At 41.8% G+C, this 16098-nt stretch overlaps 1 protein-coding gene across 4 annotated transcripts in view; it reads left to right on the top strand.

Moving 5' to 3' along the window:
• Window positions 1–16098, top strand: part of tbl1xr1 (TBL1X receptor 1) — a 101314-nt gene that overhangs the window by 36369 nt on the left and 48847 nt on the right. For 2 of the 4 annotated variants that reach the window (XM_033031277.1, XM_033031275.1), the window contains exons 2-3: window positions 2258–2264; window positions 5786–5865. The gene's annotated coding sequence lies outside the window, so the exon portion shown is untranslated. The remainder of the gene's footprint in view (window positions 1–2257; window positions 2265–5785; window positions 5866–16098) is intronic. The other 2 variants (XM_033031274.1, XM_033031276.1) reach the window with 2 other exon arrangements.

The raw sequence follows: 16098 nt of genomic DNA, 5'->3' as shown, positions 1-16098 counted from the left end.
GCTTTAAGAATTTGCAGTGGCTTTTGTATGATTTGTCTCACATTAATTGTGCTTATCAAACTATTTGCCTTCAGTTATCCAAATGATGGGCTGAAATGGAGCTGAGTGCAGGAAAACAAAGTTTACTCAATATCAACAACAATAAAGAGAAAAGATAGTTTAATTTTGTTTTTGCTTAACCAATGTAATCCTTTTAGCAGCATTGTGGGAAGAAAGGATAGCTAGGGTGGGAGGATTAAATAATTATTGAAATTGGATTGATGTGCAAACTATTTCTTTCCTCAATGAGAAAAAATGCTGGAAAATGTTGGACTACTTAAACGATTATATTGGTGAGGTAATGGAAATATGTTTAAGGAAATAGTTAGGATCATGATAAGATAAAGTTCAAACAAGTATAAAGGAAAGTTGAGAGAATAGACAAGGAAAGATTAGCAGTTCCAAAAGTCCAAAATTAAATGAGCATGTTAACAGAACATTGTGAATCCACCACCCTGGATAAGCTAATGCTGGACAGGTTGCGTCACACTGTGAGTGGCAGCCTTCTGTTTACTCTTCCTAATTCTCTTTCACCACTGCTCAGAACAAACATGATATCTCGTGCTTGAAATCTATACACATCAAGAGAAGTTGTATGGATCTAATTTATCCAAACCCTTTCATAACATACTTTTCCATTACATCCTCTTTCCGCTATATCCCGTCTCCTCCAATGCCAGGGATATTATTCTACAGTTTTACAAACATTTCCATATGTTCTGTTTTCTATCATTTTACTCTTCAAAGGAAGACTGCACAGTGGTTGTATTAGGGCCAAGTATCGTTTTAAATGACTTCTCTTGTCAGCACTTGCCAAATGCATCCTAACGTCTGTTGTTTGAATAGCCTGAACAGTTCATTAGAGCCGTAATTTCTGTGCTTTTAAACAGATATCCTCATGGACCATGCATTTTCCCACATTATGTTGTATCCGCCATTTCCCTCATTTATTGAGCTCACCATCATGGTCATGAATTTGTCCTTTTTATTGGCACCCTGAAGCAACAGGACTGCTTTCAATGTTTTGTTACCAGCATTGATCTTCTCAATTACAATAAGAGTTTCAGAGTTTTTATTTTTAGGATTTAAACTATTATTTCAGTTCTGAATCAGATGTAGTTTGGGATTGCTTATTAAAAGCATCTTGATATTTTTTTCCTCTATAAAATCTGCCTAACTTTACTGGGGACGATAGCTCCGAGCAAAGTTGGAAGTTGAAGATCTTCCAAAATATGAAAGGCTAAGTGCCAGCCACCAATGTTGAGATTCTGATTTTAGATTTTGACCCTTTTTGGAAAGGAATTCTAGTTTGCATCTACGGTGTGGAGCATTTTCTATACCTGGTGCCAATACCGTACGGAATTATACTATGACTATTGAATCTTGTCTTCCAAAGAAATTGGAACGACAGCAGTCTCTTAACCAAGAGATTTCACGTCCATTTCAACCGGCTGGTGTTGCAGATTTGGAGATTGAGGGAAATAATTTTGGATGTCAAAGATCTAAATCTTTGATTTCAAAACTGCACTGCGATATGCCTTCATGAGATGAGATATTGAGTCAAATTTATAGCCCTAAAATACAAACCAATGGAGACATCTGGCAAGAAATGTATTCACAAAACTCTGAATATTATGGTGCTGTTAAAACTTGACAACAATTTAGCATTTTTCACGACATCTTAGTGCTGTTGGAAAATTAATCTCATTTTTGTGGAAGAGGTTGTTCTCCTCCATACATTTTATGGTAGAGGTCCATCTAATGTATAGGGAAGAACTGCAGATGCTGGTTTAAATCGAAGGTAGATACAAAATGCTGGAGTAACTAAGTGGGACAGGCAGCATCTCTGGAGAGAAGAAATGGGTGACATTTCGGGTCTGAGGAAGGTTCTCAACTCGAACCGTCACCCATTCCTTCTCTCCAAATAATGTAAACAGGAGTGCAATGTACAGCATTACGTTCAGTTTAGTTTATTGTCACGTGTACCGAGGTACAGTGAAAAACTTTTGCACTGACGTGGAAAATCAGTAGTTTAGTTTAGAGATACAGCATGGATACAGGGCCTTTGGCCCAACTAAGCTTTACTAGCCCCGATTTTCCTGAAACCATGTTTTTTGGAAGGGCCAGTTCAGCATGTTTCTTCATGCTGAGATTTGTGTTTCATTACAATTTCAAATACAACCATGTGTGCCTTGATTGTTTTGCTCATGGAGCTCAGGGCCACGGTTGCTAAGCATTGCTGCTAATATGCCATGTCTCGCAGTTTTCTGTTTATTGCTTCCTAGGCCACGGAAGGAGAGAAGCCTTCGTGTACACTTCCCTCAGCTGACAGAAACTAGCACAATTATTTACCATCAACACAGGCATTTGATGTCCTTTTAGAGACCTCCCTGGCAAATTCCTGCTATGAACACCTAGTTATAGCCATGTGGAGGTCTCTGTATCTGCCATCCCCCTCCCTATTTACGATACATACTTCTTGCGCGTTCTGTTCTTCATCAACCTGCTCAGGCCCCTGTCCTTGACTCTTTCTATCAAGTGGAACATTGGGGTCAAGGAAAGAGCGTTCACGTCGCAGCCCTCTTTCCACCAATCTTTCCACCACAACGCACAAGAAGCAACAAGACAGACATCATTTTATGCAGATGCCGAGAAGCTCTGGCTGAACAACTTCTAATCTTGTGTGTGGACTCGATAAGAAGAATAAGTGGAACATTTATTAATTTGTGGACCACACTCAGCAACGGTTATAAAGTGTTACATTTAGTATAGTATAGAGATACAGAATGGAAACGGGCCTCTCAGCCCACCGAGTCCACTCTGACCATCAATCATCCGTTCATACTTGTTCGATGTTATCCCACTTTCTCAACCACTCCCTACACATTAGGGGCAACTTTGCAGAGGGCAATTAACCTACAAACCCACACGTCTTTTGGATGTGAGAAGAAACTGAAGCACGTGGAGCAAACGCACGTGTTCACAGTGGGAACATGCGCACTCTGCACACTCAGTACCCAGGTCAAGTTTAAGTTTATTATTGTCAAGTATACCAAGATACAGTGAGAAGCCTTATTTTGCATGCTGTCCAATCAAATCAGATAATAATAATCAAGCCAACTCAAGTACAATAGGTAGAACAAAGGGAAAGATACATAGTGAATAAATATAGTTCTCAGCATTGTAGTAGTGCAACATTTTCAGAGACAAAGTCCAATTGTGGAGGTGAATCAGACAATGCCATAGCTTGTGGAATGACAGTTCAGAAGCCTGATAACAGAGGGAACATATCCATTAATAGTTGCTGAATTTAAATTTCCGGGAACTTTGTCGCTAGCTGATATATGTTTGAGTAGGTTGGCTATTAAACTCCTGATTGAGCTTTCTCAATATATTTTTATCCAACTGATCTTGACATGTTCAGGTTAAATCTTTATGAAGTTGCCATCCTCTCAACATGGAATGCATGTGTAGGGTTCACCAGCTCACCCATGGTTCCCCCATGTCCTGCTGTATAAGATGATACCTAACTCCATAAACTTGTATACCCATGCAAGCCCTTTACTACAGCTTTCCCCGAGCAGAATAGGACAGCATGGAAACATGATCCATTATTCCAGCTATTAAACACCTGTCTATACTGATCCCGGTCATTGGATACAACGTTTTGTGTTGTTTTGATAGTGTAGTTCTTTATAGGCTCTTGGGCGAGAGGGAAACGAGGGGTCGATGTCCCAGGCTGAGTAGGTGATAAACATTTCATGTAATCTTTTGAAGTAGGATGACAGTGTTTGTAAAAGTGGATTCTACTGTCATTATGAACAAAACATTCATACTGGGGAAATCTGAAAAATGTATGACAATAACAATTATAGGAAGTAAAGTCAGGAAGTATCTGCAGACTGCAAGTTTAACTTCAGTACACGTTTTGTTCCGGATGCTTAAATTCAAACACGGTAGAATTGCATGATTTAGAATCATACAGCTTGGAAATGGTACCAAGAGCCCAACTCTTCCATGCTTCCTGTTCAATAGACAATAGATGCAGGAGTAGGCCATTCGGCCCTTCGAGCCAGCACCGCCATTCAATGTAATCATGGCTGATCATCCACAATCCGTACCCCGTTCCTGCCTTCTCCCCATATCCCCTGACACCGCTATTTTTAAGAGCCCTATCCAGCTCTCTCTTGAAAGCATCCAGAGAACCTGCCTCCACCGCCCTCTGAGGCAGAGAATTCCATAGACTCACCACTCTCTGTGAGAAAAAGTGTTTCCTCGTCTCCGTTCTAAATGGCTTACTCCTTATTCTTAAACTGTGGCCCCTGGTTCTGGACTCCCCCAACATCGGGAACATGTTTCTTGCCTCTAGTGTGTCCAAGCCCGTAACAATCTTATATGCTTCAATGAGATCTCCTCTCATCCTTCTAAACTCCAGAGTGTACAGGCCCAGCCGCTCCATTCTCTCAGCATATGACAGTCCCCCCCATCCCGGAAATTAACCTTGTAAACCTAAGCTGCACTCCCTCAATAGCAAGAATATTCTTCCTCAAATTAGGGGACCAAAACTGCACACAATACTCCAGGTGTGGTCTCACTAGGGCTCTGTACGACTGCAGAAGGACCTCTTTGCTCCTATATTCGATTCCTCTTGTTATAAAGGCCAACATGCCATTCGCTTTCTTCACTGCCTGCTGTACCTGCATGCTTACTTTCATAGACTGATGCACAAGGCCCCCCTTAATCCCGTTGTACTTCCCCTATTCGCAATTTGACGCCATTTAGATAGTAATCTACCTTCCTGTTTTTGCTACCAAAGTGGATAACCTCACATTTATCCGCATTAAACTTCATCTGCCATGCATCTGCCCACTCCCCCAACCTGCCCAAGTCACCCTGCATTCTCATAGCATCCTCCTCACAGTTCACACTGCCACCCAGCTTTGTGTCATCTGCAAATTTGCTAATGTTACTTTGAATCCCTTCATTGAATCATTGATGTATATTGTAAATAGCTGCGGTTCCAGCACCGAGCCTTGCAGTACCCCACTAGTCACTGCCTGCCATTCTGAAAGGGACCCGTTAATCCCTACTCTTTGTTCACCTGTTTGAAGTTTGAAAATATTATTAAGAATAAAAGTAGAACACAGGACGAAATTTATGTCTTAATTAGAGTAAATCTGTTTTATACCAATAATGGGTTCATTTTCTATTGCGTTAAAAATGTGCTCAGGTTTATTTTCCTTTTGCCCTCCAGCTTATATGTGTTGTTTATGTCTAGGGAGCAGTTTTAGGCAGTATTCTTTTTAAACTCCATATTCCGTCCTTGATTTTTTCCCATTATGAACACACTGTGATTTTCTGCAATATAATCCCATGGATACTGATTGCACTGGTAATGGATGAGATTCATTGTTTTTGGCACAGTGGTAGAGCTGCTGCCTCACAGCGCCAGAGAACCAGGTTCAATCCTGACCTCGGGTGCTGTCTGTGTGGAGTTTGCACGTTTTCCCTGTGACCGTCTGGGTTTTCTCCGGGGGTCCGGTTTCCTCCCACATCCCAAGATGTGCGGGTTTATAGGTTAATTGCTCTTTGCAAATTGCCCTGAGGGTGTAGGGAGTGGACTCAGTGGGCTGATGGGCCTGTTTCCGTGCTGTATCTTTCAATCAAGCAAACAATAACTATTTGGGATTATCTTTATAATCTTTAGTGTAAATCATATTTATCACATTTATTTTACTTCACACAGGTGCTACAACATTTTTGGAGTGCTGACATAATTCACCATTTGCTGGACCTGGAATTTTTCACTATTAGGAATTGAAACTGGTAAGTTGGTCATTTGCATGATTTCCTCTCAATAGCTACTTAGAGTGCACTGTGTCTCGTAATGTGATAATTTGAAGACATGTGAACTTATTTCAAGACATTGAAGTTACTTGGTTTTGTACCACAAGCTGGTTGGTGTGTGTTGACATGCACTTTGATTGGGTTGTCCACCATGGAAATGTCTTGACCAAACAGATTTATTGGGAGTCCAGTCCTGCTTTCAACAGTTCAGCTTTTGAAATGGTTAGATTGAAACCTATGGGTTTTTAATTGATGTATTTAGATATCCTTTGTATTTTAAACAAAAATTTAAACACTACTATATTTGTTACTGCCTTTATCTGGGCCCCTATGCTTACTGATAGGGGATCCTGAGCATTTCACCAATTTTAGTAAATGTGTTGCTTTAAGACACAAAATAATAGGTTTTAATTTCTGCATAATAAGTTTGAAAAATAAGTTAATTAATGAACACGGAATGTGTAGTTTCTTTTTGACATGCTAAGTACTTTCTTGAAAGAAATGAATGCTTTCAAAAATAAATGGACACCAGGGAAAATTGAATAGTTGTTATGAGAAGTTAAATTTTTAAATCTAGTCAGTGAAATGTTTAAGGACCAGTATCAGTTATCGATTTAGAATTGAACACCATATATGTTTTGGAATTGCCATTCAGTTGAGCTTAAAGGTATGTGTAGGAAGGAACTGCAGATGCTGGTTTACACCAAAGATAGACACAAAATGCTGGAGTATCTCAGCGGGGCAGTCAGCATCTCTGGAGAGAAGTAATGGGTGATATTTTGCACCTGTCAGTCAGTCTGGGAGCCATGGAAGGAATAGTTCATTTGTAATGTTGAAAGGGAGAGTTGGTTATGTATCCAGTGGTACCGTCATGCTGATGTTTGCTGAAATCTGAGGATATTCCCTTGAATGTGAAGCCCATGGGACAGGAAATAAGGATATGAGGAATCCTGTCCATGCTCCGGGTGGGAGGAGAAGGAATAGGAGCAAAAGTGCAGTCAAATATAACTTCCATCAACTTGGACATCTGGTGTGTAATCTAAAATCCTGAAACAATCCTGTCACAGTGGTATTGGTCCCTCTGTTACGGTTGGAATTACATTGACGTTCAATGTTTAGCACTATGACCTCAAATAAACGATGCGCCTCTGGCACATAGATATGCATAAATTCCAAAACCTACAATTTGTTGCCAGTAACTTTACATTACAGCATGTTGCTTTGCCATGTTGTCTATTGTAAACTTGAGAAACTAGTAATCTGGAATTTAACAACTATTCTTTGTTCACACCACCCTGACCATGCTTTCATTTCACTCCTGCCATCGGGAAGAAGGTACAGGAGTCTGAAAGCTATGACCTCCAGGTTCAGGAACAGTGTGCGCTGGTTAAAACAGAGAACCAGGGTGGGTGGAAATCCAGACAATATTACAGAGGGAGACTGACTTGCAATCGATTAACTGACCTATCCCTGGAGACGAAATGCGACGTATCTTCTCTGTAGAAACAAAAGCTGAGTTTAATCTCGTTGAGTGTATGAAGGAACAGCAGATGCTGGTTTGAACCAAAGGTAGATACAAAAAGCTGGAGTAACTCAGCGGGACAGACAGTATCTCCGGAGAGAAGGAATGGGTGACGTTTCGGGTCGACACCCTTCTTCAGACCCGACACGAAACATCACCCATTCCTTCTCTCCGGAGATGTTGCCTGTCCCGCTGAGTTACTCCAGCTTTTTGTGTTTTATCTTTAATCTCGTTGAGCTCCTAACCCATTGCCTGATCCAATAGTGAATCCTTCTTTGTTGGGTGTTGGCATACTGGGTTTAAAGGAGTCATGCTTTCATTTAGGAATTGCAGTCTATTTTCCCTTTAACCTAAGGTAGACAAAAGTGCTGGAGAAACTCAGTGGGTGAGGCAGCATCTATGGAGGGAAGGAAATAGGCAACGTTTCGGGCCGAAACCCTTCTTCTTTAACCTATCTCCTTTGTGCACTTAATATCCAGTGGTTGAAATCCTACATGATTATTGTTCTGTTTTAATCATTTTCATGGTATGTCTACATATTTCCTCCTCCATGCCTGCTTCACTGTGAGCTGTGGAGTGCATCCGTTAGTGTGATCAATTCTTTAGAATCCATTTGGATTAAGATAAAAGATAACATTTTTGTCTTCCTTAATAGCCATGCCCCTATTTCTATTGCCATCATGTTATGATAAGCACCACTAAATCTACCTCCCCATTTTTTTCAATTTATCTTTTCAAAATACGTTATATCTAGCAGTGTTTAATTTGTGATTTTCTGCAGCCTTGTTTCAATAATTGTTGCCATGTCTGATTCCTCCAATACAAAATTTCTTTCAACTCCCCTCTTTTATTGTGAACGGTACATGCGAATTTTGTGCAGACAGATTTATTTATAATAGGGCTCCCTCTCGCTGTATGGATCACTAGCTTTTAGGGCTCCGGTTCTTGATTTTTCATGTTTGGTTTATTTTTGGCTACTTATCATTATTATAGGTCTCCACATCCCCATCCTTATTTAGAGCCTTTGCCGCCTCCCAATGCACCCTTACGCAGGTCCTATCTTGTGGCACTGCTCCAGAACATAGTCTTTTGAGAATACGTTTATACCCTAGAGGACCAAATGATTTGGACCCCACCCTTGTGCACTGGAGTATCTCTGAATTTTACTGTAGTTTAATGACTGAGCTGGAGGATTTGAGCTGGTCCACAGATTGATTCAAACACACTGTCCACAACCTCCCACAGAGGGCAGGCCACAGGCACAATGTTCCGAGCCATATCCCAGGCCAGCTTTTACTAATTTAATTCGGTAAAGTTTTTATTCAATAGCATTTATGGTTATATTTAAGCAGCTTAATTAAATTATAGATTTAATAATGGTGTTATCTAGTTTCCAGGTCTAGTTTAAACTTCTACAAAGTTAGACACAAAATGCTGGAGTAACTCAGCGGGACAGGCAGCATCTCTGGAGAGGGAATGGGTGATGTTTTGGGTCGAGACCCTTCTTCAGATATTTAAGATGCTGTTGTCAAAATAAAATGGAGTAGGATTGTGCCCTGGAGATACCTCGTATGAAAGAATAGAGGGACCACCACTATGGTTGTCCTGGCTTAAGCCCCTGTCCCACTTACGTGTCCTTGGCACACTAATTACGCGACCCGCAAAGATCCCGCGAGTCCTCATGCGCCCACACAGCTGTTTGGAGCGCGTGATGTCATTTGAAGATGGACACAAAATGCTGGAGTAACTCAGCGGGCCCGGCAGCATCTCTGGAGAGAAGGAATGGATGATGTTTCGGGTTGAGACTCTTCTTCAGTCTGAAAGAAGGGTCTTGACCCAAAACGTCATCTATTGCTTCTCTCCAGAGATGCTGCCGGTCCCGCTGAGTTACTCCTGCATTTTGTGTCTATCTTCAATTTTCTTGGCCCTGCTCTGGGATTAGAAGTGGGGGCGGATCTGAATCCACAACGGCCGTGACCCCCAGGCCGAGTTTGACGATCGTTTGCCTGCTTCTGCTGCTGTTGGAGGTGAGACGTTGCGTCGCGCCAGGGTCTTGGGCCTGTCCCACTTTTGGCCGTCAGTTACGCGACAGGCCGGTGGCACGCGAAGATTTCGTTCGCTACAAAATTTCGGAGCGCCGCGCGATACCGCGCAGAACTCCATACCCCTCTGCGCATCTCAGTTGGACCGGCCCCGCGCGGCCACGATGCCCATGCGCCTCAACGCGACGACGAGGTCGCGTAATATCCGTGCCAAGGACACGTAAGTGGGACGGGGCCTTTAGTGTCTGCTGATTTGAATTGTATACAGAATGCTTAATCGATTTTACAAATGCATTTAAATATCTTGATGTTTTAGTTAATATAAAGACTATTACTAGAGCGTATTCCTTGCCTAATGATTGCAGCGTATTTTGCAGTATTTTACAGTACCTCCTGATTCCTACAGATTTATAGGGTTACTTTATGAATCACTAATCTACTAAAGTAATCCTCAGTAACACAAAAAGGCTCCATCTTGTTCTTGTCACCTGGGAGGTCCTGGGTTGAGTCATGGGTTGAGAGCTGATGGTGGGATTATACATATGCATATTTGGACCATACAAGTGTTAATTCAGAAATGACTGCCAAATGGTCTGGTACTGCATTAGGAAACAGACGTATAACATCTTGAATGAGATGTGGAGATGCTCGGGGACAATGGAAAAAGAAGTGAGGATAATGTTTTGGTATAATTCTTGTTCCTGGGTCATTTCAGTCAATGTTGGCTCTTGAATGTAGTTTTACACAAAACATTGACATTTTTTGTAAGTGACTAAAAAGACATTTTTCATGCACAAAGTAGATGTGATTCTGAATTTTCAAAACCAGTTAAGATCTTAAGAGGCATATTTCTCGAGGCAATCAGCCTTGATTTGTTAGAATTTTTTTTTTTTTTTAGTTAGAATAGTTTCTTTATTGTCATTGTAACATGAACCATGTACAACAAAATTGTAAAATGTCAGCCAGTCAGTGCACCATTCAAACATTTCTAAAGCTAACGATACATACAAAGTAAAATATTTAAAAGATAAACAACTAAAATAAATATCATAAAAATAGCACGCATAAACACCCAGCCCTACATCCTTCTGTCGATTTCATGTATGTATGTATCGCCCCTGCGTTCCTTGGCGGCTACATTTAGTGCCTTTATAGCAGTGGGGTAAAAACTGTTTTTAAGTCTGTTTGTCCTTGTCCTTGTAGATCTGTACCGTCTGCCTGACGGTAACAGTTCAAACAGGGAGTGTCCGGGGTGGGAAATGTCCTTTATAATACTCTGGGATTTTTTGATGCAGCGGGAACTGTGTAAGTCCTCCAAGGTAAGGAGAGGGCATCCGACAATCCTCTGGGCGTTGTCAATGGCCCTCTGGAGCGCTTTCCTCTGAGCCGCTGTGCAGCTGGTGTACCATACGCATACACAGTATGTTAGGAGGCTCTCAATGGAGCACCGATAAAAGGACAGCAGCAGTCTCTGAGTGATGTTATTCTTCCTGAGCACCCTCAGGAAGTGCAGTCTCTGCTGGACCTTTTTCAGCAGCGCAGAGGTGTTCACGCTCCACGTCAGGTCCTCCTCAATATGGATTCCCAGGAATGCACATCATTACTGTAATGCATTAACAGTTAAAATACCTGAAGAGGCAGTAAAATTGCCAATAAATTACTTCAAACGTTTTTGTCTTTATACCTAGTCCGGAAGTATAATTTCCCCCCACATGGTAGTAAAATAATTTAGGCCATCACGCACAAACAATGTCTGAATAACTGAAATTCATAGGAAATTAGGGGCAGGAGTGGGCTCAACCCTCAAGATTGCCCTGCATTTAATGTGATCATGACTCATCTGTCTTGGGTTCACTTATTTTCTCTGGCAGTTCCTCATAGCCTCTGGAGGGAATGAACAGATTGCGCTTCGGGGTGGGAACCTTCTTCACACTCTATTCCTTCCAGAAATGCGTCCTGACCTGCTGAGCTACTCCAGCACTTTTTTTGCTCCAGCATCTGCAGTTCCTTGTGACCTCAATCTTATCCTCTGGTAATAAAAATAAAAAGGTATTTAATTTCCACGCAGTAATGGCTTGCAATAACTATCAGGCTCCTGTTGAGGAAGAGCTTCCTGACTGGCTAGGGCCTGGGCTAGAGAAGGAAGGAATGCCATTCTAATAGGCTCTTCTGAAATTGAGCAAGCCCCATTTATCGAGGTACAAATTAGGGAAATTGTAGAGCACATACTCACCGTGTAGAAAATGAGAGAATATGTTTGTACCATAGAAAATGTCTGAATAGTTTTGATGGAATATACAATTTCCTTTTTTTTTAAATTTGCCTTTCCTGTCTGATATGACTGTGCCTCTTAACATTTAGAAACTTACGATTTTTCTAACCCTCATGCACCCCAAGGTCAGAGCAAACATTTACATGCAACCTGTTTTAAAAAAAAAAAAGTGAGGATCCAAGAGACTAGAATCTTGAGTCAAACACAAAAGTGTGTGAGTAACTCAGCGGGTCAGACAGCACATGTGGACAGAGCAGATAGATAATGTTTTGGTCAGGACCCGTCTTCAGTTTAAAGAAATATTGCTCATCCTTTCAATAGACAATAGACAATAGGTGCAGGAGCAGGCCATTTGGCCCTTCGAGCCATCATTCAATGTGATCATGGCTGATCATCCCCAATCAGTACCCCATTCCTGCTTTCTCCCCATATCCCCTGACTCCGCTATTTTTAAGAGCCCTATCTAGATCTCTCTTGAGAGCATCCAGAGAACCTGACTTCACCGCCCTCTGAGGCAGAGAATTCCACAGACTCACCACTCTGTATGAAAAAGTGTTTCCTCGTTTCCGTTCTAAATGGCTTACCCCTTATTCTTAAACCGTGGCCCCTGGTTCTGGACTCCCCCAACATCGGGAACATGTTTCCTGCCTGTAGTGTGTCCAAGCCCTTAACAATCTTATGTTTCAATGAGATACCCTCTCATCCTTCTAAACTCCAGAGTGTACAAGCCCAGCTGCTCCATTCTCTCAGCATATGACAGTCCCGCCATCCCGGAAATTAACCGTGTAAACCTACGCTGCACTCCCTCAATAGCAAGAATGTCCTTCCTGAAAATAGGGGACCAAAACTGCATACACTTTCCATCCACAGATACTGCCTGACCCACTGAGTTACTCCACCACTTTGCGTTTGGAAAAAAAACTGAAGCGGGTTTCAAACTCTATTTTAGTTAAGAGATACAACACGGAAATTGGCTCCCCGAGAGCTCGCCAGCCCGCGATCCCTGTGAACAAGCACTATCCTACAGACTAGGGATAATTTGCAATCTTTACTTAAGCCAATTAACCTACAAACCTGTACGTCTTTGGAGTGTGGGAGATAACCGGAGCACAAGGAGAAAAAAGTGCAGACTGTACAGACAGCATCTGTAATCAGAATTGAACCCAGGTCTCTGGCGCTGTAAGGCAGCGGTAGAACATCTTCTAATTGATTTGTGTGCTATGTTATTTTAACATCATTAGGATGTAACAAGCTCTTCATTATCGGGGAATTATTGTAAATGAAATATTGAGGTCCATGCGTAATAGTTCAAACTGGTAAAACTCTGAAAAGATCAGCTGACCAATGCCTGCATGGTGTTTTTAGATTGGAAAAGAGAATGTAGAGGGAATGAATTGTGAGTGGGAGAAGTTGAAGAGAAATTAAGAAGTTGGTGGATAAAGAAAATAAGTTGGAGTAAAAATGTTAGTAAATTGGGTAGGCAAAATTAGGAAGAGAGAAATGTAAGCAAACATTGTGAGACTGGAAGGAAACTTGGATAGAATGCTGAGGTGATAAATGTGAGACTGAAAGGAAAGGTGATGGGGACAGGACAGTTCCTAATAAAAGTAGAACCAAGGAAATTGATTTAAACGTGAATTTAAGCTGCTTCCTCAGATTGGTGAGGAAATTGATTTATAGAATCACTGACAAAATAGGCATTAGTAGAGCAAGAAGATTATATATTGCAGGACTAATTCGAAAAGTTTCTTGTTTCGTCAAATTCCCAATTATTATCATGAAAAATAGACACAGTTGCACAGATGGTGGAGCTGCTGCTTCAGAGCACCAGAGACTCGACCAAATTCAATCCTGACCATGGGTGCTGTCTTTGTGGAGTTTGCACATTCTTCCTGCGACCACACGGGTTTCTTCCTCCGGTTTCCTCCCACATCCCAAACACGTGCGGGTTTGTAAATTAATTGGTCTGTGTAAAATGAGTGAGTGAGAAGGTGGGATAACAAAGAACAAGTGTGAATGATGGTCGAAGTGGATTCAGTGGGCCGAAGGGCTTGTTTTCATGTTGTATCATTAAACTAAAAAACATAATAATGTGAAAAGGTATTAATTAGGATTAATTAATCAGATGTGGGTCTTGGCTTCATGTGGAGGTTAAATAAAGATTTGACCATATGTGGGTGTAAGTGAAGATCAAGGCCAAGGAGGGGCAAACATGACAATGACTGTCAAGGGCCAATGTTAGTATTGGCTCTGTATGGTGAATGCAGGTTACAGCGCTGGAGGATTATGGGTCAGTCAGTGAGCAGTCAAAACCGAAGCAGAACGTCACATTAAATAATGGGAGAACAGCGATTTCAACCCATCTCCTTCCACCTATATCTCTTCCGCTGTCTGCACAGTTCACTTGTCTCACCATGTCAGACACCTTTTCTTCTCCTTTTTAACTCTAGCCTTTGTCTACCTATCTATCAATCTTGTGCCCCCCCACACTTGTATCCACCTACCACTTGATCATGAGATGGGAGCAGAATTAGGCCATTCAGCCTATCAGGTCTACTCCTTCATTCAACCATGGCTGATCTATCTCTTGGATAGAGAGTTGTGAATATGTGGAATTCTCTGCTACAGAAGGTCAATTCACTGGATGTATTCAAGAGAGAGTTCGATATATGTCTCCGACCTAATGGAATCAAGGCAAATGGGGAGGAAGCAGGAACGGGACACTGATTTTGGATGATCACCCGAATGGCCTATTCCTGCACCAATGTTCTATATTTCCTCCTAACCCCATTCTCCTGGCTTCTCCCATTACCCCCGACACCCGTAACGTTGCCCATCCATAATCCAGAGCTGCCGCCTGACCCGCTGAGTTACTGCAGCACTTGTGTTTAACATCAATAACAGCTCTTGGCAAGGACTGGCACGCAAAGTAGAAGCTACATTACATTTGGGAGGAGAATCAAGAAAGAAATGAGAGCAGGGAAAGATGAAATGTTCACTGCACCAGGAGCCGAGTCTCTTCCTTGCCTTTATTGTCATCGGGCTGTTTTATCATCTCCGTGCGCAGCCACAGCGCCATCATGTGTTGAATGTTGAGAACTGCAAGGACATAGAAGCTGTGAGTTGGCGGTCATAGTGTTAGGCAGCACATGTTGTGCTGTGTACGAAGGACCTACAGATGCTGGTTTAATCCGAAGATAGACACAAAATGTTGTAGTAATTCAGCAGGACAGGCAGCATCTCTGGAGAGAAGGAATATCAAGATTCAAGAGAGTTTATTGTCATGTGCTCCTGATAAAGTTCAGAGATTTGTCCGAGCCAAGTTTAATAGCCTGATGGCTGTGGGGAAGTAGCCATTCCTGAAACTGGTTGTTGCAGTCTTCAGGCTCCTGTACCTTTTACCTGAAGGTAGCGGGGAGATGAGTGTGTGGCCAGGATGGTGTGGGTCCTTGATGATACTGCCAGCCTTTTCGAGGCAGCGACTGCGATAGATCCCCTCGATGGAAGGGAGGTAGAAGTTAGAGAGAGTCCTCCTTGACAAACTGACTCTCTGTAATCTTCTCAGGAAGTAGAGGCACTGATGTGCTTTCTTTATAATAGCATCAGTGTTCTTGGACCAGGAGAGATCTTCAGAGATGTGCACGCCCAGGTATTGGGTCAAGACCAGTAAAATCAAATTTAAAAAAAAAGCCCAGCAGAAAAACCAGCAAAACTCTCAGTCTGAAGAAGTGTCTCAAACCAAAACGCCACCCATTCCTTTTCTCCAGAGATGCTGCCTGTCCCGCTGAGTTACTCAGCATTTTGTGTCCAGCTCATGTTGTGCTGTTATGTACAATTACTCAACCATTTCAATATTGAAACCACGTGGTTTTTCTAAATGCCTTATTGCTCTGCAGTTAACATAAACTACCTGAACAACTAAGCTGGAATTTATTCAACTTCACAATTGCACTTATCTTTGCGTTTTTGACATGTTAAAGTATTATTTTTGCTGAAGATAGACAAAAAATACTGGAGTAACTCAGCGGGACAGGCAGCATCTCTAGGGAGAAGGAATGGGTGATTTCGGTCTTTTGCGAGGTTTGTGTACCTCCTTATCAGTTATCTGTAGTTTATAAAACAACTCTAGCACGAATATCTCATCAGGTGAGTACAGTTTTATCTTTTGTTTCCCTTTCCCTGACTCTCAATCTGAAGAAGGGTCTCAGCCCGAAACGTCATCTATTCATTTTCTTGCTCTTTTATATTTGTTACGAAGTCCATACCACACAGAAACAGGTCCTTTAGCCCACCATGTTCATGTGAAATATTATACGTATCAATACTCTTATTATTATTTATCTGCATTTAGTCTAGCCTTCTGTGCATTGGTGATT

This window comes from Amblyraja radiata, chromosome 13, assembly GCF_010909765.2.
Source record: "Amblyraja radiata isolate CabotCenter1 chromosome 13, sAmbRad1.1.pri, whole genome shotgun sequence".
NCBI classification, from domain to species: domain Eukaryota; kingdom Metazoa; phylum Chordata; class Chondrichthyes; order Rajiformes; family Rajidae; genus Amblyraja; species Amblyraja radiata.
This window is presented reverse-complemented; position numbering and strand designations above follow the sequence as displayed.